Raw genomic sequence first — 25,562 nt, forward strand, 5'->3', positions numbered from 1 at the left:
TTATTTTATGTATCACTAAGAAATAAAACACATGGACAATTCTAAGACACATTATAATTTTAGAGATGCTATTTTACTATTAAAACACACACCTCTCAAAATTGATTTAAAAAAAATCCCTGGGTCTTCCCAGAACATTATTCTTAGAAGTCACTAGCTAAGGAGATACGACATTTTCTGGCTATCTCTCATAACAAAATATATTTGTATTTTAGAGTTCAGGAAGACATGTTTTTCCATTTTCTGCTTTTCACAGAAAAGAATAGGTAAGGTTGAGCAAGCCCAGCACATCCTCTCTACACATTGTTGAGGGTTTGCTAAATGTTTGGAAAACAAATTCAGATTGCGGCAGAACCAGCCAGGTATAAATAAACAAGCTATAAACTAGAACTCAATGAAAATAATCATTGAACTATTCATGCCAGAGAACAGAGAAAATCCCCACCTTAACATTGTCCATTTTAAATATGCTCAGTTTGAACTTTCTTTGAAAATAACACTTGTGTTTAGGCAGCTGTCATCTTTCCCAAGTTCATCCTCACCTCATACCCTTCCTGTTCCCATGGGCAGACTAAGCTGAACACGCTTTTCAACAACATTTGCCTTGAACTTCTACAGAAATGCACCGACTGATGTCAGAGGCAATAAAATCCAAGAATGTGAGATCCTGTGGCTGAATGAATCCCCCAAGAAAAAAGCTTACGAATGGACTCCTCTCTCTCCTGACATGAGGAAGGACGTTTCACTAGGAACCTAAACGTTTTTTTTCTGAGAAGTAACACATGAATCCCTGACAAGTCTTGAAACAAAGAGCACAAACCCCCTGCTCAGGCTTTGATCATAAAAATAAACTCTGGCAGATTTATTTATAGAAACATACCTTCACCAAAGCTTTTGGCTTATGTGCCCCCAAATGCCACATAACCCCTCAGGTAAGTTCCCAACTATGGATGCTCATCTTTGTACCAGACAGATCCCCTGGATTGTCTAATAAATGTCACCATCTTAATATGGCAAAGTCCCTGGGTCTTGCTGCCCCCTTTCCCCCATCATTTCCCGGCCATGACACGATACTGCCATCCACCCAGATGTTCCAACAAGACACCTGGGAGTCTCACTTGGTTTCTCATTTAATTTCATCCCTTATACGCCAAACCCTGTAGTTCAATGTTCCCTTTTATTAACGATACCCTAGGAGAGCCCCCGGTCAGTTATCTCTTGCCTGGATTCTCTAGCTGCTTACCACACAGCCCCTCATTTGGTCTTGGAAGAAAACTGATAGGACCTCCTTGCCCTCCCCCTTCCCTGAAGCCTGGCCCAGCTGGACTGGATGTTTGGAGAAAGGATAGAAGGCCTCTGGTTGATGTCAGTGACCCTGGTACACAACTCCCAAAATTAGCTCCCAAAGTCTCCTGCTACTGTTTTATGGGCCTGGAGATGTCCCAGAACAGCTACTTTTTCTTGGTAAAGAGTGTTTCCTACATACCCACTCAGACTAGCCTAAACCTACGTAAGTTGGTACAAAGGTGGGGTTACCCCTATCGGGGGGCTCCCTGTAGCACCTCCAAGCTGTTGGCCGGGCAACGTTCTTGGTGGAACTACCACTCTGATCCTGAGTTGATAAATCTTATCAAGGCTAACAGAGCATATTAGTAGTGTAGGACATCACTCACCTTGCACTTTTTCTGCATGGAGCTTTGGACATAACCAGTAAAACCATTGCCCCATTTGTGCCTGAGAAACAGCAAACATGACAGAAAACAGACTGTAATACAGAGAGGTTGCTCCTTTCAGTATAAGCCTTGGATTGTTTTGTGAGACCTGGTTTTTTGTTTTGTTTTGTTTTAAGATTTTATTTATTTATTTGAGAGAGAGAGAATGAGAGAGAGAGAGCATGAGAGGGGGGAGGGTCAGAGGGAGAAGCAGGCTCCCTGCCGAGCAGGGAGCCCGATGCGGGACTCTATCCAGGGACTCCAGGATCATGACCCGAGCCAAAGGCAGTAGCCCAAGAAACTGAGCCACCCAGGTGCCCCGAGACCTTGATTTAATTACAGAAGACATAATTAATCCATTTGCATGCTGGCTACCCTCAATCTGCCCATGGTCTAATTTTACCCTCTGACTTGTGTCTAAGTAACAGACCAACTCTGGTGAGAGACAAGCACTGGAGTCAGACATGAACACATTCATCTTCCCATTAGTTCTGATGAAATCTATCCACTGGCAGGTTATGTGCCAGGACACTGATATATGCCATGAGGATGCACGGCTCTGAACTCCATCTCAGCAAAGTCTTCCAGATGGAAAATAAATTAGAAAGCTTCCTCCAGAGAAAATAAGCTAATAGGAAAGATTGGAGTCCCTTGGTTTAGGAGCTTTGTCTAGAGTTCGTTCCTCTTGGGGAATTTCAGTGAATGTGTTCTTAGCAATTCTAGGAAGTCTTGAGCTCTTTCAAGACAAACATTATGGTCTTATGTAAATTCAAGTAAACTTTCTTTGGGAATATAGCCCAGGGAAGTAAATTTGCAAATAAGTTTTAAGAGTTCACTGCAACTTGGAAACAAACAAGGTTGCTGAAGTGGGGGGTGGAGTGGGAGGGATGGGGTGACTGGGTGATAGACACTGGGGAGGGTATGTGCTCTGGTAAGTGCTGTGAATTGTGCAAGACTGCTGAATCTCAGATCTGTACCTCTGAAACAAATAATGCAATATATGTTAAGAAAAAAAAAAAAGAAGAAGAAGAAGGTAGCGGGAGGGGAAGAATGAAGCGGGGGAAATCGGAGGGGTAGACGAACCGTGAGAGATGATGGACTCTGAAAAACAAAGTGAGGGTTCTAGAGGGGAGGGGGGTGGGAGGATGGGTTAGCCTGGTGGTGGGTATTGAGGAGGGCACATTTTGCATGGAGCACTGGGTGTTATGCACAAACAATGAATCATGGAACACTTCATCTAAAACTAATGATGTAATGTATGGGGATTAACATAAGAATAAAAAATAATTAAAAAATAAATAAAAATAAATAAAAAAGAAAAGAAAGAAAGAAAGAGTTCACTGCAACTTGACTCTTAAAAAAATAAAATATGCATATTTACCATTGCTTGACTTGCTAGATAAAATCTTACTGGGAATAGGAAATGTGTAAAATGAAGTGTAGCAAAGACTGGCAATTATCTTCAACTTTTAGGAATACATAAAAGCAGCTACGTCATGTGCAATGTTTCCAGAAACACAGACAAGAAGCATTAGGACAAGGTTTAGACTCTTCAAGCAGGATCTAGAGACATAGCGCAACACAATGCTACCCACAATAGTTACTCACAAGATTTTCATTCTAAATGAGTGATCCCTAAATGTGTCAATGCTAACAGCTGCTAAATTTAGACAATGGCAGTCTTTTCTGAGTCAGCAGAAGCATGTCATTGTACCCGGTTTTACATTAGGCTAATAACCAACACAATTTCTTCACACAGCATCTCATGTGCTATCTGGCTCACACAGACTTACATTGGGAGCCCATCAACCATTTATCTATATTTCCATTTGGCAAGGTAATGAAATGCATTTACTCTCAGAAATAACTTACCAACGGCATCTGCATTAATGACATTTTTCATACTGACTGCAGCATAAATTCAGTGCATAATTAGCAAGGCATAAGCAGATTTAAAATGGCAAAACAAGAATAAAAACATATTAAAGGGAAAATACGATATAGTCCCGTTTTTCCTTATTTCCACTGCTAAGTGTAACTAAAACTTCTGGACATTTCACACAACACAAACATAAGAAAACTCTTTCAGCTGGAGTGAAGAAGATAGACTGTCTAGGGACCTCGGGGCCCAGAAATCAACAGTGGTGAGGTCCCTGGTTGGTTTTGTCTTGTTCTGGCCTCCTATATCCCAGACTTGGAGCTGAAAAAGCCATTAAACCAGAAATGCCAACAAGCACAGAAAAACAAAAGCCTGCTCTCTCTAGCCAAATAATGAGGAAAAGGATAGCTTAGCAAGATAGAAAACTTGAGGGGCATCTGGGTGGCTCAGTTGGTCAAGTGTCTGCCTTTGGCTCAGATCATGATCCCAGAATCCTGGAATTGAGTCCTGTATCAGGCTCCCTGCTCAGGTGGGAGTCTGCTTCTCCCTCTCCCATTCACCCTGCTTGTGTTCCCTCTCTCTCTCTCTCTCTCTGTCAAATAAGTAAATAAAATCTTAAAAAAAAAAAAAAGAAGAAAAGAAAACTTGAGACATCAGCCACTCTATTCCAGCCCAACACCACAGAAAAAAACCTTCAAGCCTACCCCATGCATGGCAGCCAAGACTGAGTGGACTGCCCTAGACTTTCCCCATGGGCAGGCTGTAAAGAGGCATCAATGGAAGGTACCCAGTCTCTGCGCAACACTGTTAGTGATCACTGGAGACTGTATGCATATCCTGGACTTTTGTCCCCTCTGGCAGTTATAAAGACTCCAAACCCCCAACCCTTGGGTGCCAACAGAATAGGGAACCTGGACTTTTATACTCACTTGACAGGAATGAGATGGTAGACTCTCATCTCACACACCTGGTGTTAGAGGACACTAGTTAAAGCCAAACATTTAAATAAGGTCCAGGGACTCACAGCATAAAATGAACTGTCTAGCTTTTAACCAAAAAAATCACACCTCATACCAAGATTCAGGAAGATCACAAACTTAACAACCAACCAACAGAGGCCAACAGGGGCGGGACAAGATACTGCAATTATCTGACAAAGATTTTAAAGAAGTCATGTTGAAGAACATAAAAATTAGTGAGTAATTAGCAATAAACTTGAAACAAATGAAAAAAATAGAAAGTCTCAGCAAAGATATTGACAGTATCAGTAAAAAAGAATTAAGTGGAAATTTGAGAACTGGAAAATACACTAAATGAAATAAAAACCTTAGTATGTGGGCTCAAGAGCAGAATGCAAGGAAGAAAAGAACCAGTGAACTAGAAAACAAAACAAAAGAAATTACCCAATCTAAAAAAAAAAAAAAACCATAAGGAAAATAGGCCCTCCAAAAATGCAAAGAGAGACTTAGGGACCTGTGGTGCCAAACAAAAGGACAAATAGTCATGTCATAACTAAGGAGAGGAGGAAGAAGGAAGGGCTAAAAAAAGTACCCAAAGAAATAATAGCTGAAAACATCTCAAATCTGGCAAAAGATACCAACTTACAGATTTGGTAAACTGAATGAACACCAACAGGATAATACAAAGAAACTTATGTGATGACACACCATAATTGGACTTTAGAAAATTAGACAAAGAAAAATCTTAAAAGCTACAAGAGAAACATGACACCTTATCTATAGGAGAAAATCTGAATGACAATGCATTTCATATTAGAAACCAAAGTCATAAGGAAGTAGTACCCTCTATTCAAGGGCTGAAAAAGAAGAAATGTCAACCCAAATCTTTACCCAGCAAAAATAGCCCCAGGAATAACAGGCAAAGCAAGATATTCTCAGATAAAGGAAAGCTAAGAATTTGTTATCAACATCCCTACCCTGAAAGAATGACTAAAGAAAATCTTTTTTTTTTTTTTTAAGAGAGAAAGAGAGAGGAGAGACAGAGGGAGAGAGAGAGAACCTGAAGCAAGCTCCACTCTGAGTGCAGAGCCTGATGCAGGGCTCCATCTCCCCACCCTGAGATCATGACCTGAGCCAAAATCAAGAGCCTGATGCTCAACCAACTGAGCCACTCAGGCGCTCCTAAAGAAAATCTTCTAAACAGAATGGAAATGAGGAGAAGGAACGCTGGCACAATGAAAGAATACTGTAAGCAAAAATATTTAAAATTAATACAATAGGCTTTCCTTTTCCTCTTGAGTTGTCTACATTACATTTGATTATAGAAGCAAAACTGTTAATACTAGCTGATGTAGTTCTAAATATAAGTCGATGAAATACTTAAAACAATTATAAACAGAGGAGGGTAAAGTGACAAAAATGTAGGTAAAGTTTCTGTAAGTCTCTCCAAATGGTAAAATGACATCAACATGAGGCTTACGTTAAGTTATGCATACATGAAGGGCTATCTAGAGCCATTACTAAAAAACTATACAAAAACAAGTATTAAAAAATATCTATAGAGATACATAAAACATTCTAAGTAAATGTTCAAGTAACCCACAGAAGGGTAAAGGGCAGAAAAAGAAACAAAAAATAGAGAATGGAACAAAGAAAAGTAACAATAACTACCTTAGTTCAATCACTGTAACTACCTTAGTTGCAGTATTTACGTTATACATATGTATCAGGAATTAGGTGAAACCTGTATGGTAAGTCCTCTGTGCTCAACAAGAATAGGGACAGCATCACCATCGGCCAAAGCTTGGAAGCCCAACATAAGGCACTCCCAGTGAGCCTAACAAAAGGCACAGCTCAGTGAGCACAGCAGTGGGGTAGGGGTGGGACGTCATGCCTTTTCACACTAGGATGGGGTTTATGAAAGATCTCTGGACTGAGATGGTTTGTGTCTCTACTGAGCAAGCATAGCAGGGCTGCCTGGCCCTCCACCCATCCCCTTCTCAACCTGCCCTCTCTTCAGAGAGAGCAGGCTTCTCCCTGAGGGTCACCCTGCTGTGGGGGCTCCCAGCAAGTTCTGCTTCTTCCCCAAACATCTGAGTCCCATAATTCTCCATCCTCATCACGCCAGGGAAATGGAGAAGGTGGAATTATCCACTGGAGCCACAACAGAACCCCCTCTGCAAAATAAATAAATGAATAAATTAATGAATAAACAAATAAATAAATATCACAAATCAGTATTTGATCCTGATAATATCTACCAGATCCAGAGAAGGAATGGATATAAAAAGTTCTAACCCTGTTTCCCCCACCAACCGCAATATCATTTCCATTATTTCTCTGGGCTCCCATTCCAAATTCAAAGCAATTTATCTGAAGTTCAGACACTGTTACTGTGATTTAGTTTCAGTTTTATGGCAACTACAGGTCTCTAATAAGTATGCTCCTTTCATTGATTTTTGTTCCCCTTCAGCTGCTGCTGTAAATGTAATTGAAATTTTTTGTGTTTTTTTTTTCTTCCTGACCTAACTTTTTTTTTTTTAACTGACAAGAGAGCAATCAGGGCAGTGTCTTCTGAATTTCATCTACTCCATTAATAAGAAACAGGAAAGTCTATTTCCAGAAGAAACTATCCTTTCCCTTTAACAAGTTGTATGTTCGAAGAGCCCACGCACCCCCACCTCGTGACACCTCTCTTCAAGTATCAGTTAATCTCAGCAGTTAGACTGGAAGGATCCTTTCAAATTTAGGGGGTCATCACATGAAGTCTATGCAATAAACGGACTTTCAGGCACTATTTTTCATTCGTTTAAGTCACTCGTCAGGGGTGAGATTTTTCTCCATTGATGGGCTAATACATTCATATGCTTCCCACCTAGGAGTTAAAATGAGACCTTGGAAGTGAAAGGAGCCAAGTATGGTGCTCAAACACAAGCACTTCCAAAGGAGGAGAGTAGTTATCCTTGACCTGGGGACACCCACAAGCTAGTCTATCATAAACCAAAAGCCAGATACCCCCTATCTCTCATGCATAATCCTGGGAAGCACAGACTCAAAGTGACAGATGGAAGGGCCAGCCACATTTCACTCAATTTCTTTTTTCCCCCTAAACTTTCCACCCTGATTTTAAATGCCACTTTCAATATATATTATATTCTCGTATGTATTTCATGATTTTTTTCCAAAGATGCTTTTTTACTTTTTATTTCACTGTAATTCTGTACGTTTAAAATAGCATCTAGAATGCAGTCAATTAAATCTTTGTCTTATTAAAAAATATTTAAGGAGTGCCTGGGTGGCTCAGTCGGTTAAGCATCGGACTCTTCATTTCAGCTCAGGTCATGGAATCAAGCCCTGGGGAGGGCTCCATGCTCAGTGGGGAGTCTGCTTCTTTCCTTCTCCCTCTCCCTCTGTTTCTCCCTCTGTTCTTTCTCTCTCTCAAATAAAAAAAAAAATAGGGTTTACTTACACATTAATTCCTCCCAACAAATTTTGTTAAAATGCTACAGAATACCATAAACCTTCACTTAGTATTTTCAAAATGAACACAATAAATTCACCTCTGTAGATATTAATTTCCCATTTAAGCAAATGCTTAATAGTGTAACATGCTCTTAATACTGTATTTCATTAAAACTAGTGCACCATCATTTTATATAAAATTAAGAGGGAGAAACCACTAATATATTATGAACTATAAAACATATTTTCGTTTCAAAGATAATACAATTTGAAAATGAGTGCACTGTAAAAATGAGTAAAATATGGTAACCTTCATGGTGTTCTAATATTAAAAGACGTATTGATTTCTAAACTTCCCATCAAGTGCTTTTAGTGGCTTGTTTTAAACTCTTAGTGAATATTTCATTGAAACATTGTAAATACAGAAACACCTACAATTCTAATCGCATAGCTCAATGGATTATCACAAACTGAACACACTCCCATACCAAGCACCCAAATCAAAAATCAGAACATTATCAGCACTTCAGAAACTCCTCTTAGGCTTCTTCCTCGTTGCTATTCCCCTTCCAGGGCAAATTCTTAGGCTGACTTCCAATGGCATTAGATTTGTTTTGCAAAGCTTTAACTTTTAGATGAATGCAACTAAAGGGTATGTACAGTTATACACTGGGGACTCTTTAGGATCTGGATTTGTTTGCCTAACATCCCATTTGTAACATTCACTCATTTTGTTGCAGGTAGATCTACAGCTTCATGCTAATTGCTGTGTGAAATTCTACTGCATAAACATAACACATTTATTCGTTCCACTATTACTAGGCATTTGGGTGATTTCTAGTTTTACATATTTTTACAATAAGTACTAGCTTCCCTAAAAATGAAGATTCTAGAAATTAAAAATAAACAATCACCTTCCAGTGTGTTTAGGGGGAAAAAAACATTCAAAAATATTTTAATACATATAAACTAATTTCATTCTGAAGTTCTGTCCTGTTATAAAGCAATGATGACATATTTGAAATACATTGATTTTCTAAGATCAAGACAAGAACATGAGCAAAGTCACGGATTAGTCTGGGGTTGAAGCCATGAATTTAAGAGGCTTTTGCTCTAAAATACTACATAGAATCAGAGAGATTTGTCACTTTAGAAGCCAAGTGTTAGATCTTTGTTTATTTTCTCTCTGTTGAATTTCTCCAATTTCTTTATTTTTCCCCATTTTCTCCTTTACATTCCCACCAGTACAGTCATCTGGAAAGTGTCCTCATGCTCTCTTTAATCCAGTGGTGAAATGTTCCCAAGATTTAAAAATCCCTATCTGAGAAGACATAGTTTGACAGATTAAGAATATTAACACATGAATGTATAATGTCATAAAAAAAATAAATCAACCACTGAATACATGTGTATCCAGATGATAAAACTAAAGTAGAAAAATCAGTGTAAATGCTACACTACCAAATTGTCCCATTTTCAGAAATATCCTAGGGTCTATGTTCATTTCTGAGAGGTTAGTTTTCTTATTAGGGAATCACAAGACAGTTTTTCTTTAAAAAGTAGGAAAATGCAAGAGGAGAAGTCTTCAAAAGCCATCCTTTCAACATGGTTTCTCTCCTAAGTACTTGGCTACTTGGCTGTGCCCTCAGGGAACATATGGGTGACACCAGCCTTCACGCCTTCCACCACAGATGCTCAGGAGTGGAGGCCACATGGAATGTGGACAAGTGAGGTCACGTCCCTAAGTTTCAGTTTTATTATCCAGAAAAAAGAAATAACAATGCCTACTCCATAGGACTATTGGTGAATAGTAAATGAAATGGAATCTGGAAAATCTCCAGAGCACCGTGCAGAGTCTTCATTTCCTTTAGCCAATGATAGGTCAACTCTTGACGCTCCCATTACACCAGTATGTTTTAAACACTTTTTCTCCAGCCTCATCCTTCTGTCAAACAGAATCTTACACTGGGCTCTAAGCAAGGAAATGGGTTGAAAACAGAGCACAGGTTGAGATGTGTATCTAGAGAGTTCTTCCAGAGTTCCTAGGGAAGAAATGGCCACCTCGCTCGCTGCTGGGCGAGATGCTCTTCATCCACATCAGAAAGACTGTGAGTCTTCTTTTCAACAACATTCTTTTGAGGAAGAAATCTCACGGGCTCCTACGTTAGCCGAATTCCAGGATCCGCTAACCATTACCGGCAAGAACTGCGTGTTAAAGTTGCATCCAAATCAGTCTTAGTAATGAAAAGAAGCCCTCCCTTTCCTTTAAGGGAAATAGAACCCAGCTACTCATACCTTTGTGTATATTATTTACTGCAGGGCTGTTGATCCCCGCCCCCCCATCACCTTTAAACTCTTCTCCTGAGATTCAATAATCAGAATTTCTTTAGACTGTCTTTAAAGATCTATTTATTCAGACCATGGTTTTCATCACTGTTCTCGGGGAACTTTCAATTCTCTGTATCTCACTTCATAGTTTTTAAACTTGGAAGAAAAACTCTTCCAAAGACAGAAATTCTGCCCTGGAAAATAGAGTCAGCTGAACAGCTAGAATCAAAACTGAACTTCAGGATGGGGGTGGGGGAGGGGATGGTACCTAATGAGAGAGGGAGAGACGTGATTTAAAATCTGTCCCTAGACAGCAACACTTAATTTGTTCGCCTTGGCAGCCCATTTGTACTATGTCACACCAATAAAGTTATAAAAATTGAAGCTGAAGTTAATCTATTTCCTCTCGGCTCTGAGTCTCTCCCCTCCTAATCTTGTATATATGGTACTTTGATTCAGAGTTCCTGTTACTCACATTGTCGGGATCCGAAAACACACACTGCTTGGAACAAATAGGTTACAAAGAGCTTCACAGGGTCAGAGTGAGCCAATCACTGAAGGTGAGATTGATTAAAGATAGGAGACTGCATATACTGAGTGCCTATGTGTCAGGCTCTATTTTAAGCTTGTGATCTTCTCTTTCTCTCTCCCCCCTCTTTTCCCTCCCCCTCACTCACACACACACACGCACACCACAAGTACTCAGTTTTAAAAATAAGTAACTGGGTTCTGGTCATTTTTAAGCAGTATCCCCTGGATCACACAGCTATTTAGAAGTTTATCTAGAAAACGAGTTATAAGTAAGATGGAGTCTGAAGTTCATGATTCGAAAGGAAACAAAAGTCGAAGAAGGAAATCTTAAGGGTACCTAAAAACAATGTGCCTATGTTTTTCTTCCTTGACCTCTCCTAAGATTATCCCAACTAAAAGAAAGTCTAATGCACCTACAACACAATGCCGCTCCTGCAGCTGTTTAATAAAATGGAAAGTGTTGTGCATTTAGGTCTAGGAACCTCCCCCCATCTTCACACCACCCCCACAACCAGTCCTGAGAGTCACAGAGGGCATTCCTGTGGCATGGGGTAGACAGAAGGCATATTTTCAGAACACAAATCCCTGCATCAAGCTGACAATTGTCAGAGCAGGCACGGATGAGCTGTCAGCCCCTCCCTGTCCTCAAGTCCTAGGAACCACCTGCCACCTGCAGACAGCCTAGGAAAAGCCACTCCCCATAGGATAAGAAGAGACAAGGCTCCAAGAAGAGTTCTGCTTTACCCCTCACTATGAGGGACCTGAATACATCCCAGAGACCTCGTCCGTAGCTTCCATCCACTTCATGGGGCTTCCACTTTGGTAAACTCACGTAATCAGACTTTGCATCGAGAATATTAATAAAATGCCAAGTATCACAAAAGGGATGAAGTTAAGTAATGTCCTTTTTAATTCGAAAGCCTTACTACACATCTACGCTTTACAGTCATGTCTCTAAGACGAATTGACCCATCAGTTAGTTTCCTGCACTAAAGTAGCACGTAAATTAAATTAGAATCTCAATCATTAAGAAATAATGACATCAGAGTTATGGATTTAATCATTCTATTGATTCAAAACAGGTCTTTTCCTTGGGAAAGAGCAGTAGATCAAAGTACGACTAAGACATGGCTAATAGCGATTAATGCACGAAGTCAGAGACCAAATCACGTTTAGCCCCATTATGAGCATTTCCTGGTTCCTAGTTTGATTTTGACCTTGTTAATATAGATATCAGAGGGCACAAGAATACACCGAGTCTATTTAAAACACAGCTTCACGCCCCAATGGCCCTTCACTGTGAAATAGATGAAAAGCAATAAATTGTATATTCTGACAACTCCTGCTGGTGCTTTTCACAAGGGAAACGGACAGTTTCCTTTTGGATTGGTTTTGTTTTAATCAAAGTTGCTCTGGTCTGAATGTGTGTGTCCCCCCACCCCCAAATTCCTATGTTGAAATCCTAACCCCAATATGATGGTATCAGGAGGTAGGGCCCTTTGGAGGTGCTTAGGTCATGAGGGGTGGAGCCTTTATGAATACAATTTACATCCTTTTAAGAGAGGCCCCACAGCATCCTGGTCCCTTCCACCATGGGATAATACAAAGAGAGATCTGCCCTCTTGTGGAGGGGCCCATCCGACCATTCTGGTACCCTGATCTCAGACTTCCAGGCTCCAGAACTCTGAGAAATCAACTGCTGTTACTAATCAACCTCTCAGTGGTATTTGGTTACAGCTATTTAAATGAACGAAGACAAAAGTCACTGATTGAAACTACCTCATCCCGAACTGAAAGAGAAGGGACAGTGTAAGGCTTAGTTTCCAGAGGTAGCACATGCTTACAAATGGAGAAAATAGCCTTTAACTTTTGGGGACAAGGTGCAGACATTTCAGGAAACAATAATGGCACTGTTACAAAAAGAAAAAAGAGGTATTAAATGAGACCATGTGTCTGGGACAAGAAAATCCCAAAGAGCAGAGTGTTAATGAGGACCCCGAACGGGGAACGTATTTGGGCAGCCCAGAGCCCTCACAGTCTCCCCCGAACTGAACAGGAACATTGAAGGAGATTACTGGAAATGTGAGGACAGGATCTCACAAGAAATTGAGAAGGTAACCCACTTAGGAAGAACTGGAATCGTGGACTTATGCCCTGGTCCTCCAATGTCAAATGCCTTGTGTCTTCCTCTCCAGCACATTATTCTCAATTAGCAATTATTTGTATGGCAGACTTAAGGTGGAGGACATGCTTGCATTTTGTGACTCCCCCACTAAGGGTTAAGGATTCTTTTGCTGAATTGGATCTAAGATGCTCCTTTAGAATCTCAGAAGCAGGGGGGCAACCTTAAGACTAGATACACAGAGGCTAAGGTGATCTACATAATAAAAAGCTCTGGTAAGGCCTTGGGGAGGAAAAGAACTCTATTTCAATGTGGGAAGAAATGCAAAGGCAAGAGAGAATGCTTTACCCTAGAACTAGCCAGACTGTAGGAATGTTTAGAAATAAGAGAACAACCTTTAAGAATTTTAAGCAGTTTGTACTGTGCATTAATGTACTCAACTAATTTTTTTTATTATTGCTGCCACAGCTTTGGGTGCATGGGTGGGTAGGGGGATATATATATATATATATATATCCATAATGAAATGTATTTGTTCCAACTGGACTGCTGTTACTTTGGCTCCATGCTAAGAATGGACCACATGCGTTCTAGGTTTATGTGGGTTTCATTTGCGGATTGATGGTTATATTCTAGTAGGGATGGTAAAATGTAAAAGCCAATACTGGAAAATTTTATAAAAATACCTAGAATTATATTAAAAATTGTGCCAATCTATGTTGAACCAGACTCTCCAGTCTTTTCTTCACTCACTCACTCCACCTGCAGTCAAAAATGAAGGACTTGCTGTTCCTTGAAAACACACTGGACTTTCCTGGCTCTGTATCTTTGCTCTCTCACCCCTTTAGGAATGGCTTCCTGTCCTTTTCCAGATGGCCATCACACATCATCATTTATAGCTCTCATCTCTGAGGAGCTTTTTCATTCATTCATTCATTCATGTTCATTTTACAGGAATTCACTGCACTGTGAATGATGTACAAAACAAGAGATGGCAAAACTTAAAGAGAGTTCACCTCCTATTTAGAGAGATACTGTATGGAATCAGAGGATAGGAAAGAGCCAAATCCATCTTCAAAGTAACCTACATAAAGTAGATACCTTAAGGCCTTTGGATATGTGAATATTCTTTAGGTGTTTTGATCACTTCCATTTAGCACAAGGCACCTGGAAAGATGATGCAAAGGCTCATTAAGCTGATTGTCAAAGCAAAATTATTTCTAGCTTCAGCCATTTGGAAAAGAATCAGGGGAATTGGGAAGACTGCCCAGCAGGCTGTGAGGAGATGTTTCTACTTCAAGACCATAAAATGGATTTGGATATTACAAATTTAATTCTAATCTTTATTTCTGAGTCACCTCCTGACCATGGATGTTGAAAGAACTGGGCTCATCTCTGACTTGATTGAGACAAGGTCCTAAGAATAACAAGCAACTGAATGATGTTCCTTAAGTACATTTCATAACTTCACACCAGGTCAAGAGTTGACTTACTCAAAGTAGCAGGTTGAAAAGATGATTCTCTCTGACCTAGAAAAGCATGAAGAGTTGAGTCACTCAGCAGCGACAACGGTGAGATGCTCTCTTGTTCCATCAAGGAGTTGAATAAATCCTTGCCCAGTATCATGCTATCCACTGGGCTTCATTTTCTTCAGATCCAGTGTGTGCAATCTATGGATTTCCAAGCTACAAACAAGGCTAATGGGTCTCCACCCTACATTCCTTTGAATATGGAGTCACATATGTTTGATCCCAGAAGGAAGGCAAACTTCCTTTCAGTAACTGCTGCAGTCCCCCATAAGATGATGTGCATGGGAGTATTTTAAAAATAAACAAATATGTAACAGATATGGGCACAGAATCTAGACATTTTTGAATAATGAATAGGCACTTGGGTGAAGGAAAAACCAAACCTCCTCAACAGTTTTTCCAGGAAAAGTAGAGTATGAATCTTGGACACATTTGGATTTAAAACTTTGTTTTTAACATGGTTAACTACCTTTATTTCCGTTAAAATACAGTTGCCATTTTATTGCTATAGTAGGACTTGAAATTGATTTAGAAAATGTAGAGACACATTACTGATGTCATATACTTGTTACCCTTACCCTCTACTTCTACATTTAACTGTTTAATTGGTATCTAATATTTGTTCTCCATTTCTTTCAGCTTTAGTTCAAGAAAGAAAAGGCAAGTAAAACACAAAAAAAATCTGTCAATTAATTTTTATCCCTGAAGATTTAAGGAAGAATTATAGTTTCCACCAACATATGTCTTCTGTAACTAGGAATCTACATATTTGAAAAGGCAGAATAAAATAAGACCATGTAAAAATGCCCCCACTGAAATCTGTTTTAAGTAATTTGGAATTATTTGGGACTGTGATTTTTACGTTGTTATATACATGGGGAAAAAACAAATTATTTCCAAGAATCAACAGCATGATTTCTGCATGGTAGGGTAATGTGATACATCTTTGTATTTACAATGAGCATGTATAATTTTTAAGTTTGGGTAAAAAGTAGTAAGCCTTTTTAAAGAACACATTGTACATCCATAAAAGACTTACACAGAGTTTGTCTTTTGTACAACTGCTCCAACACAGAACTAAAATTTTACTTGATTCCAAAACATGTACGCTCCTTTTGAATTTAATAATGAGCATTTATGACAGGATCGACTTGAAGGAGAAAAAGCAGCTCAATTTGCCTTTGAGAAACAAAGTAGGTTTTCTCCACAGAAAAATGAGTGTAATAAAAGCCAAATGTCTTAACAGATGAGTTATTAGTTTCTTGATACTCAATTATGCAATGATCAGCTCTGATCCTTGCAATGGAAACCTAGATCAGCACCCAAGAAAATGATGCCAGCGTACTTTAACTTTCAGATCTTCAATGTTTCAAATCAAGGGAAAGGACTTTGAAGTTGAAATGATTCGCATTGGCCTTGATACCCACAGTTCTCCAAATTCATCACAAGAAAAATACAACCTCAATAAATTCTGAATAATAGTGACTTTGCTAATTACCAGTATGTTTCAAATTTCCTAACTTTAGGACACAGAGTCCCAAGAACAGTTTTGCTGGTCTTGGTTATTCCACTTGGATTCACATCAGTGATGGGGGAAGCTCTAAGCTGTTATTTTTCACATTTTTACCAGACTTCGAGTACAATGCAAATCCCCTCTGGTTAGTATAAATAGGATTTTAAAACTGAAATGTTCATGGTAAAACAAATGCAAGACAAGAATCCCCCTGAAGACATCTCTTCCAGGGTTCCTAAGTCCAGAGGCACAAAGCTACATTTACATAAGATCTGAATCAGAAAAAAGTTAGGAAGTCAAACACAGCATTTTCTTCTATTGCACACTGAGGACCATTTCCATGAAAATCAGGGGAACACAGGTTTCTATTCCAGAAATGGTGTGCCTGGGAGAGAGTGGGTGGAAGAAGAGATCTGGGCACAATGGTAGCAACAATGGCTCAGAAATGTTAAATAGGGGGCACCTGGGTGGCTCAGTCAGTTAAGTGTCTGCCTTCAGCTTACGTCATGATCCCAGGGTCTTGGGATCGAGTCCCGAGTTGGGCTCCCTGCTCAGTGGGGGACCTGCTTCTCCCTCTCCCTTTGCCTGCCGCTCTGCCTACTTGTGCTCTCTATCTCTCTGTCAAATAAATAAATAAAATCTTTTTAAAAAGAAAGGTTAAATAGGAGGCCTTTCATATATGTTGTTCCCAATAGCATTATGGGATAAATACCGTTACTTCTCATCCCAATTTTATGGATGATGGCACAGAGGCAGAGAAAGACAAGTGATGACATCACATTGGTAACTAGCAGAGCTCAGTCTAAACTCAAAAACAGTCTAAACCCAAATCTAATACCATAGTCAAAACTCCTATTGGGCGCCTGGGTGGCTCAGATGGTTGGGCATCTGCCTTCAGCTCAGGTCATGATCCTGGGGTCCTGGGGTCGAGTCCCGCTTCGGGCTCCGTGCTCCTTGGGAGCCTGCTTCTCCCTCTGCCTCTCTCTCTCTCTCTCTGTGTCTCTCATGAATAAATAAATAAAATCTTTAAAAAAACCCTCTTATTAACTGTCCCACTTTCAAGACACCCCATACAGTGCCACTAATTTTCTGTGAACAAGATACCACATTATCCTAGGGATGCTCTGACTACAGTCTGTATCTGGGGTACTGACAACTCTGTGAAACCTCCCTCTCCTCTCCCAGATCACTGGTCCCTGCCCCAGTACCTAGCAAAATAGAGAAAGGAATTATGGTGTTATTTTCATCAAGTTTATGGAATCAGGGGCAAGGGGATGAAGAAATAACTTTTTCTATTACTCCAAGGAGCTCCTTAAACTGCAGGGACCATTCTAAATACTCAGCCTTGTCATGGATCTTGCCCAGTCTACTTATTCAATAGATGAGGAAAGGGGGTAGGCTCGGTGACTCACAAATGTCACACAGACAGTTTGCCATAATAGTAGGACCAGTCCTCAGGTCGCCCACCTTCTGGGCCACTGTCTCTGTACCGTCTCCTTCACCTGCCCCCCCTCCCAGACCTCAGAAGTGGTGAACACACATGCTACTTGGCATTACTGTACATTCTTTCATCCACACATTGTTCATAAATAATGAGCCAGTTTTTTTTAATGAAGCTACTTCACATAATATATATTTCCAACTTCTCTTGAAAAGGAAGATGAGGAAGGGTAGGAGGAGGAGGATATTCAACAGATCCGATCAGGCATTTCTGTGTAGCATCAATTCACAGGACAATGGACATGAAGTCTATAATTCACAGCATCTGATGGAACTCACCACTATAGCTCAAATATTTGATCTTTCCTTGTTTGCCCCATGGGCAGCATTCCTATAGGTTTAACCTATGAATATCATTCATATTCTCCATCCACAATTTCCTATTGGCTTGCCAGGGATGTATTAGCATTGTACTTCCCTATACCCTTGAGCTTATATCGGCCATGAATTCACCTGAGCCAAAGAAATGTGAGGCTACATGGCATAGAATACTCTCCGCCCCCCCTCAATTTTTCAAGTTTTTCATTTTATTGATTTTATTGTGTAGACATACTGAGTAATCTCAATAGTCAAAACTGTCTTAAGATATATACTCTAAGAATCTCTACTACAATTCCTTTTTTTTAAATTTTTTTTTAAGATTTTATTTATTTATTTGAGAGAGAGAATGAGATAGAGAGCATGAGAGGGGGGAGGGTCAGAGAGAGAAGCAGACTCCCTGCTGAGCAGGGAGCCCGACGTGGGACTTGATCCCGGGACTCCAGGATCATGACCTGAGCTGAAGGCAGTCGCTTAACCAACTGAGCCACCCAGGCGCCCTCTACTATAATTCTGCGGTATCTTTTTCCTACCACCAGTAAGTAACCACTCGTATTCCTTTCATTTGTATTATGGGAAGAAGCTTTAAATGCCAGGCTGTGATTCACCATTCCTTTTTCCTCTTTGCTGTGCTGAAGAACTGCTTGCCCTGGGAGCGTGCATCCAGGAATAAAGAGGATGCAAAACCAAGCCCACAGACGGCCTCTGTGAGTATTTAATGTGAGAGAGAAATAAACCTGTGTGTTTTTTTTAAAGATTTTATTTATTTATTTGAGAGAGAGAATGAGACAGAGAGAGATCATGAGAGGGGGGAGGGTCAGAGGGAGAAGCAGACTCCCCGCTGAGCAGGGAGTCTGATGCAGGACTCGATCCCGGGACTCCAGGATCATGACCCGAGCCGAAGGCAGTCGCCCAACCAACTGAGCCACCCAGGTACCCCTAAACCTGTGTTTTAAGCGGAGTTTGGGAGCTGTTTGTCACACTTATAATCCCGCCTGTCTTGAGTAGTACCATCATGTTTGGAGTGGCAAGTAATGGTACCTTTACAAAGCCAGCCACCTGCCACGTATGGAATTTGCTGGCTGATCTTGAAAGAGGAGGGAGCAAGGAGGGTGAAGTACAATGCAGTCCCTACTAGCGACAGGGGAGTCTGCTTCCCACAGACTTCCTCCCCGTGTTCCTGGAACCTTCATAGAGACTGTCCTATAAAATAAGCTGACACCACCCATCCCAGTCTAAATGGTCATCCCGCAAATCTTAGAATATTAGACTAGGAGAAACCATGAAGACCGCTTTAAGGGGAGGCCAGGTTTTCAGTGCTGTCACAAACTTGTCACCATGACGGAAATAATATTCTGCACTGTTATCCCTAGTAGCCAATAGTGATATTGGATTCATGAGCACTGGTGGCTAAAGCAACAGGGAAACTCAATTTCCACTTTTATTTCATTTTCATTACTCTGAGCTTAAACATTCACATGGAACTCATGGCTACTGTTTGTGGACAGGTTGAAATGGTTTTTCCAAAATGAAAGGAGTATCAAGGTCATGGTTCAAAAACACTCCTCCGCCGGGTCCTATGTTGTCATTCAAGCGTGTGCTTCTAAGTATGTCTGCTCCTATATGGAATGTGATCTTTGAACAGGGACTTTCTATATCTCACTGTAAGCCTTAGGCATGCACTTGGTACATGGCTTTGTGTCAAGCAACATGATTTCGGGAATTCCCTAAAATGCCGATCTATCCACTCTTTGTATCAACACAAGTTCTAAATAGGCTTTCCAGCTCATCTCTGCAGTTTGCACACCTGGACCAAATGAGGTACAAGACATATGAAATAATCTATAGAAAAGCTAACACATAGGGTTAAATTTATACCTGTGTATTTAAGAGTGAAAGCTGAGGAGCACCCGGGTGACTCAGTCAGGTAGGCAGCTGACCTTTGATTTCGGCTCAGATCATGATCTTGGGGTTCTGGGATCGAGCCCCTAGTGAGGATCGGGGCTCAGAGGGGAGTCTACTGGAGATTTTCTCTCTCTGCCTCTGCCCATCCCCTCACCCTCCCCAGGCCGCCGCTTGCTTGCTTGCTCTCTCGCTCTAAAACAAATAAATAAATAAAGCTTTTTATAAAACATGACAGCTGATTTGTTCTTGTGATTGGACACTGATAAGAGAGGAGAGAGAAAATGGTCCTGGGGTTACCATCCGTGGCAGAATATACCCATTACTGAGCACTTACTTTGTACAAAAATCTACACATTTATTTAGTTGCAATGCCGTAAGAGGTAGATTCTGCTTGTATATCCATTTTATAGACTTTTGAGCTCGCATATCCAGTAAATGAGGAAGCTGCGCTCAGTCAGACAGTGAGTTGATGGTGTCATTTCCTGGGTAAAAAGGACAAGGTCAAAAATGATTAAGGACTAAGAAGAAGGGGAAAAAATGCATTTGTGTCCTGGATCTGTCAAATTTTCATAAAATTGAGCAAAAACTCAACTCCTCCAAGCTCATTCCTTTTAATAATATTTTTTTTAAGTTGCTCTAGATCTTCTCTAAGACCACTGGAATACTATAAAAAGACCATAGATTTCAGATTTTAATCTAAGGTCTTGTTCAGACCGTAGGCAGGTTTCTTAATGTGCATCACTTGGCCGGCAATGTCATCTGTAAAATGGTGCTAATATTGCCATTTTATAGATTTGTTATAAGGATTAAATGAAATAAGCCACTGAATTACCTGGCATGGTGCCTATCACTCTAAGGGCTCAGAAATTTTCATTTCCTCTCTCCCTCTCAACAATAATGTCCCAATATCCTAAGTGAAACTGCCTCCATTAACCATTCTTCACCTTTCAGCAAATACTAATTACCTGGAAATGCTGTGTGTGATTCATTTATGATCAGCCATGGTATACAATGAGTAGCCATTATCTGTGCATTTCATGTTTGTACCAAATCAATGCATAAATTTCAAGGTATATCCCTATCTAAGAAGGAAAGAAAACCATTTGCTGAATAGCAATGAGGTCTTAATACCTAACCTAGGAGAGTAACATCTGTCAAGCAGAATGGCGAGGACACAAATTGACACTCAACTTTAAGTATTTATATATGGACTTATATATATTTAAGTATATAAAAATGAACATTATAAATTATATATTATTTCCAAACAATGGGAGATTTGGGGATCAACCTATGCTTGAGAAATGGAGAAAAGCAAATACAGAAAAGCTCATTTGATGGTGCCTCTTCACTCAAAAATTAAAGAGGATTTTTCCATAAAGGATATTGAGACTATTAGATAACCATTTATTAAATATATCTATATATGGACATATTAATAGACATTCATCTATAAAAAATGAAACTGAGTTTCTAGAAGCAAATATTGGTAAATATCCTTATAGCTTTCAAGAAAGGAAATTTCTCGGAGGAAATATAATTTAAAATGCACTAAGAAAAAAATTAAAATGACTACATAAAACTTTTCTTAAAGTAGTCAATCGGATGAAATTTCAAGAAGGTTTTTTACAGATACTAGCAAATGGATTCTAAAATCTATATAGGAATGCCAAAGTCCTATAATAACCAAACCCATTTTTAAAAAACAAAATTGGAGTCCTTATCCTACCTGATTTCAGGACTTAGTATAAACCTCAGCAATCAAGGTAATTGGTTTTGGCAGAAAGATAAACATTTACATCAATGAAACAGAAAGGACATTCCAGAAATAGGCCCACACATAGATGGTCAATAGATTTTTTTTTTCCCGGTAGGGACAAGTCATATGAGTGAGAAAGAGACAATTTTTTAACAAACAATGTTCAATCAACTCAATATCCAAAAGAAAAAAAGAAAAAAAAAAAATAGAACCCTGACCCTTGTCTTACACCATATACAAAATATGAACCTTGTACAAGGATAGCAAACAAGCTCCATAGGTTCTCTATGTCTGAGGCATCAGAGAATCCCCAGAGCAGGAAGTGAAAGTTAGCACAGAACCTGCCCAGAAGCTGGAATGAGAAATAGTATTAAGAAGAATCAAAATGGTACCTTAGAGGCACCTGATAGTTTATTTCATCCTTACTGCAAACTCGTGAGCTAGATACTCTTCTTACCTCCACCCTACCACTCACCAAGGAGATAACGCTTAACCCCGGGCTATCCTAACTGGGATAGTCGAGATGTGAAGGAACATCCGTTTGACCGTGTGGCCTGCTAAATACCACACTACACTGTCTTTCCAGCATGATCAGGTTCCAAACAAATTAAGGAAGGGTCAGTTGATGAAAGATCTTTCCCTGATGGCAGAAACATTTGCTATCTTTTCCCCAAACTAAAAGAAATGGTTGAAACCACTGTATTCTTAGCAGGTTTCTCAACTACACCCCAGCACAGTATCGTAAGTGCTGAGAGCTGCATCCTCTTGTTCCCACCAGCCCACCTATAGGTCACTGGCAGAGCTTGGACAAATGCTGCTCTAATTCTCAGAAAACGTGGACATTTCCTCTCACCGTTTGCGGATCACTGAATGGTCATCTTGGACTAGAATCTGCGCAATCGACTGCTGTTCGTGGGCTGATAGATTCAATAGAAAGAGCAAAGCAATCAAGAAAGTGTTCAATTACAATTCTGTCCCCACCCCCCACCCCCGCCCAAGTAGGGGATCCAGGTAACTTTGTTACTTTTGGCGTGAGTTCTATAAAATGCTTGATTACTGTTGATGAATAGACTCCAACCCAGGGGATGTCCCTGCTCACCTGTCTCTCAAATTCGGCAGGAGACAACATAAGATGGGTGGTCTCCCATCCCCCCAAAATAAAGCGAGACAACCAGATGCTCAGGGTATCCTGAAGCAGTCTCATGGTGGGTTGAAATTGTCCTCTAAGAGGGACCTAGAAAGGCTTAAGAACTCTTTGAATAGTTTCTGTAAAATGTTTGGCTAAGAGACTAGCACAAGAAGGCAAAGAAGGGTCACTGGCAGCCTCTCGATATTCCCTATTCCAGAAAGGGATGGTTTGCTTTTTGAGAACCAAGGCGATGTGCATAGTGTACAAGGCAGCCTTGGCTGCAGAGAGAATACAACAGAGAAGATGGGACCAAAGCTGCCAGAGGGGGTCAGCAGAACCTTGAGTCATCCGTGCATTAGATGTTTGTCATTGCTCTGGCCTGACCCTGGATCCAGTTCTCCCATTTCTGTGTCCTGTCTCTGAGGTCCACTGAGACTCATGCCAGACTATACTCCCTGGGGTCTAGAGTCATGTTGAAATTTCTGCAGTGATCGAGGCCACACAGAGAGTATCTATGGCCTCATCTGGACCAGAAATCTCTTATAATGAATAGACAGATACCTCTGTAAGGTTGCCAGTGACCTTCTTATGTCCCTTAATATATCACATACTTTAGGGGCACCTGGGTGGCTGAGTCGGTTAAGCGTCTGACTGTTTTGGCTCAGGTCATGATCACATGGGTGGTGGGATCCAGCCCCACATGGGAATCTGAGCTCAGTGGTCAGTCTGCCTAAGAGTCTCCCCCTCTGCCCCTCCCCCCACTCATTCGCTCTCTGTTCTTCTAAAATCTTAAAAAAAAAAAAAAAAACCTCAGATACTTTATATAGATCTCAAATGAAATTACAGATAATCTAGCTTGGCATTTCCCAAACGTCCTTTCTTCATGATTTTTGCTCTATCTGTATCCCACCGATATTTTTACTAACCTTTTTTTTAATTATTATTATTGAAGTACAGTTGGATGTACAATGTTCTATTAGTTTCAAGTGTACCACATGGTAGTTCGACAATTTTCTTTTTTTGTCATTATTTTTATTTAAAATACTTGCCTTTTAAATAAGTTCGTTTTTTAGCTGAAATATAATTGGCATGTAGCGTTATATTTGTTTTAGATGTACAACATATTGATTTGACAATTTTATACATTATTCAATGCTTCTACAACAGGCAGCTCTCACCGTGATCAATGTTGTTACCATCTGTCACCATACAATGTCACTACAATCTTACTCACTGTATCCCCTAGGCTGTACTTCTCATTGTTGTAACTGAATTATTTTAAAACGAAGTCTGCACCTCTTCATCCCCTTCCCTATTTTGCCTATTCCCCCAACTCCCCTCCCCTCTGACAACCAACCACCAGTTTGGTCTCTTTGAGTTTATTTCTATTTTACTCAACATTTTTTTTTCATTTCTCACCTATTTTTTTTTTACTTAACATTAATACCCAGAAAATTATGTGCTTTATATAGTAATTCTATTTATTCTAACACACAATGAATAAATGAATAATATATGGCACACACCACCTAAAATCATCTCCACTGCCATCACTATGTACAGATCTCACCTTTGTAAATACTAATCTCAAATATATCTTTTCAGATGGACCAACTGATGGATTAAGTCGATGTCCCAGGGCCGCTGACATAATTGGTGGCACGGCTGGGACTCACACTCAATTGTCTCGACTTGCAGCACAGGCTGCTTTACATCATGCTGACTCAAGTCCATGAAGGAAGAGCATGATGGATGGGGCAACTTTAAAAACTGACTGCACTTCTGGGCTCCATGTGGTGATTAAGCATCTACTACAAGTGTCTAAGCAAAACCAAAACAACCTCACTGTTCACAGCCCCCCCCCAAAACACACACAAAGAAATTCTTCCCCCTTCATGCTTAATCATTTTAGCACATAGGCTTCTCCCATCCTGATGTTTTTATCCTTCATCTTCACCCTCATCAGTGTTCTCATTCATTCAGTCTCTTTCAGTAGTAGCTACCTCTTCAAAAGTTGGAGCAAAGGCCAAGGGTTTGTACTTTGCCTGCAAATAATCCTCTCTGTACCTAGCATTCTTGAGGGCTTTACACCATTTTTAAGGCACTTTCCCAAGCTTTATCACTCTGAATCCTCACAATACCCCTGTATGGTACCTACTTAAGCTACACAGGGTATCTTTTTCAGGATGGGCATGCTGTGATCAAAGAGGCATCTGCCATATTTGTACTACTAAGGAGGAAGAGAGAAAAGAAAAAATTAGGCAAGAGTTACCATAAAAATATCACAATCTATCTGTTAATCGATTCCCCCTTGACCACGTGTTTGTACTGCTAATGTAAGTGATGTAAGTGTATTCATGCCATTCTAGGAAATGAACCTTACTTCAATAAAACGTTCTATTTTATCCATTAAATTAAACGATGAGCTCATGAAAGCTGTCAGTGAAGTCAGTTCAACATTCCAGCCCTCCATGAACAGAATAAAGAGTGACATCCTCTTGATTAGAATGAATTTCTTTTCTATGAAACCACATGCAACATCCATCTCCCTATGGTTCTAAAGTCCTTGGAATAATGGCTAAAGCAGTGAAAGGAAACAAACAAGGCTCCCAGGAGGGGCCAAAATTTTTCGGCTAGAGTCACAAGAGCTCTGGAGAAAAATAATTCCCTACCACATACCAGACAGAAAGACAGACACCTGGACAATGTTGGGGACCAAAGGCAGCCTCTTCAGTAATCTGATCATGATTAATGTTGTCAGCCCAAGATATGGGATCTAGTAAGCTAATGTGTACTGATCACATATGCACCCCGAGCCCCACTGGGTGGGATTCCTTGAGTAAATCACTCTTTAAAACACACACACACACACACACACACACCTGCATTTGAAAGTTCACCAACTTTTAAAGGTCA

Source organism: Mirounga angustirostris, unplaced genomic scaffold (assembly GCF_029215605.1).
Source record: "Mirounga angustirostris isolate CCGP_5_RB_7025 unplaced genomic scaffold, mMirAng1.0.hap1 SCAF_7, whole genome shotgun sequence".
NCBI lineage: Eukaryota > Metazoa > Chordata > Mammalia > Carnivora > Phocidae > Mirounga > Mirounga angustirostris.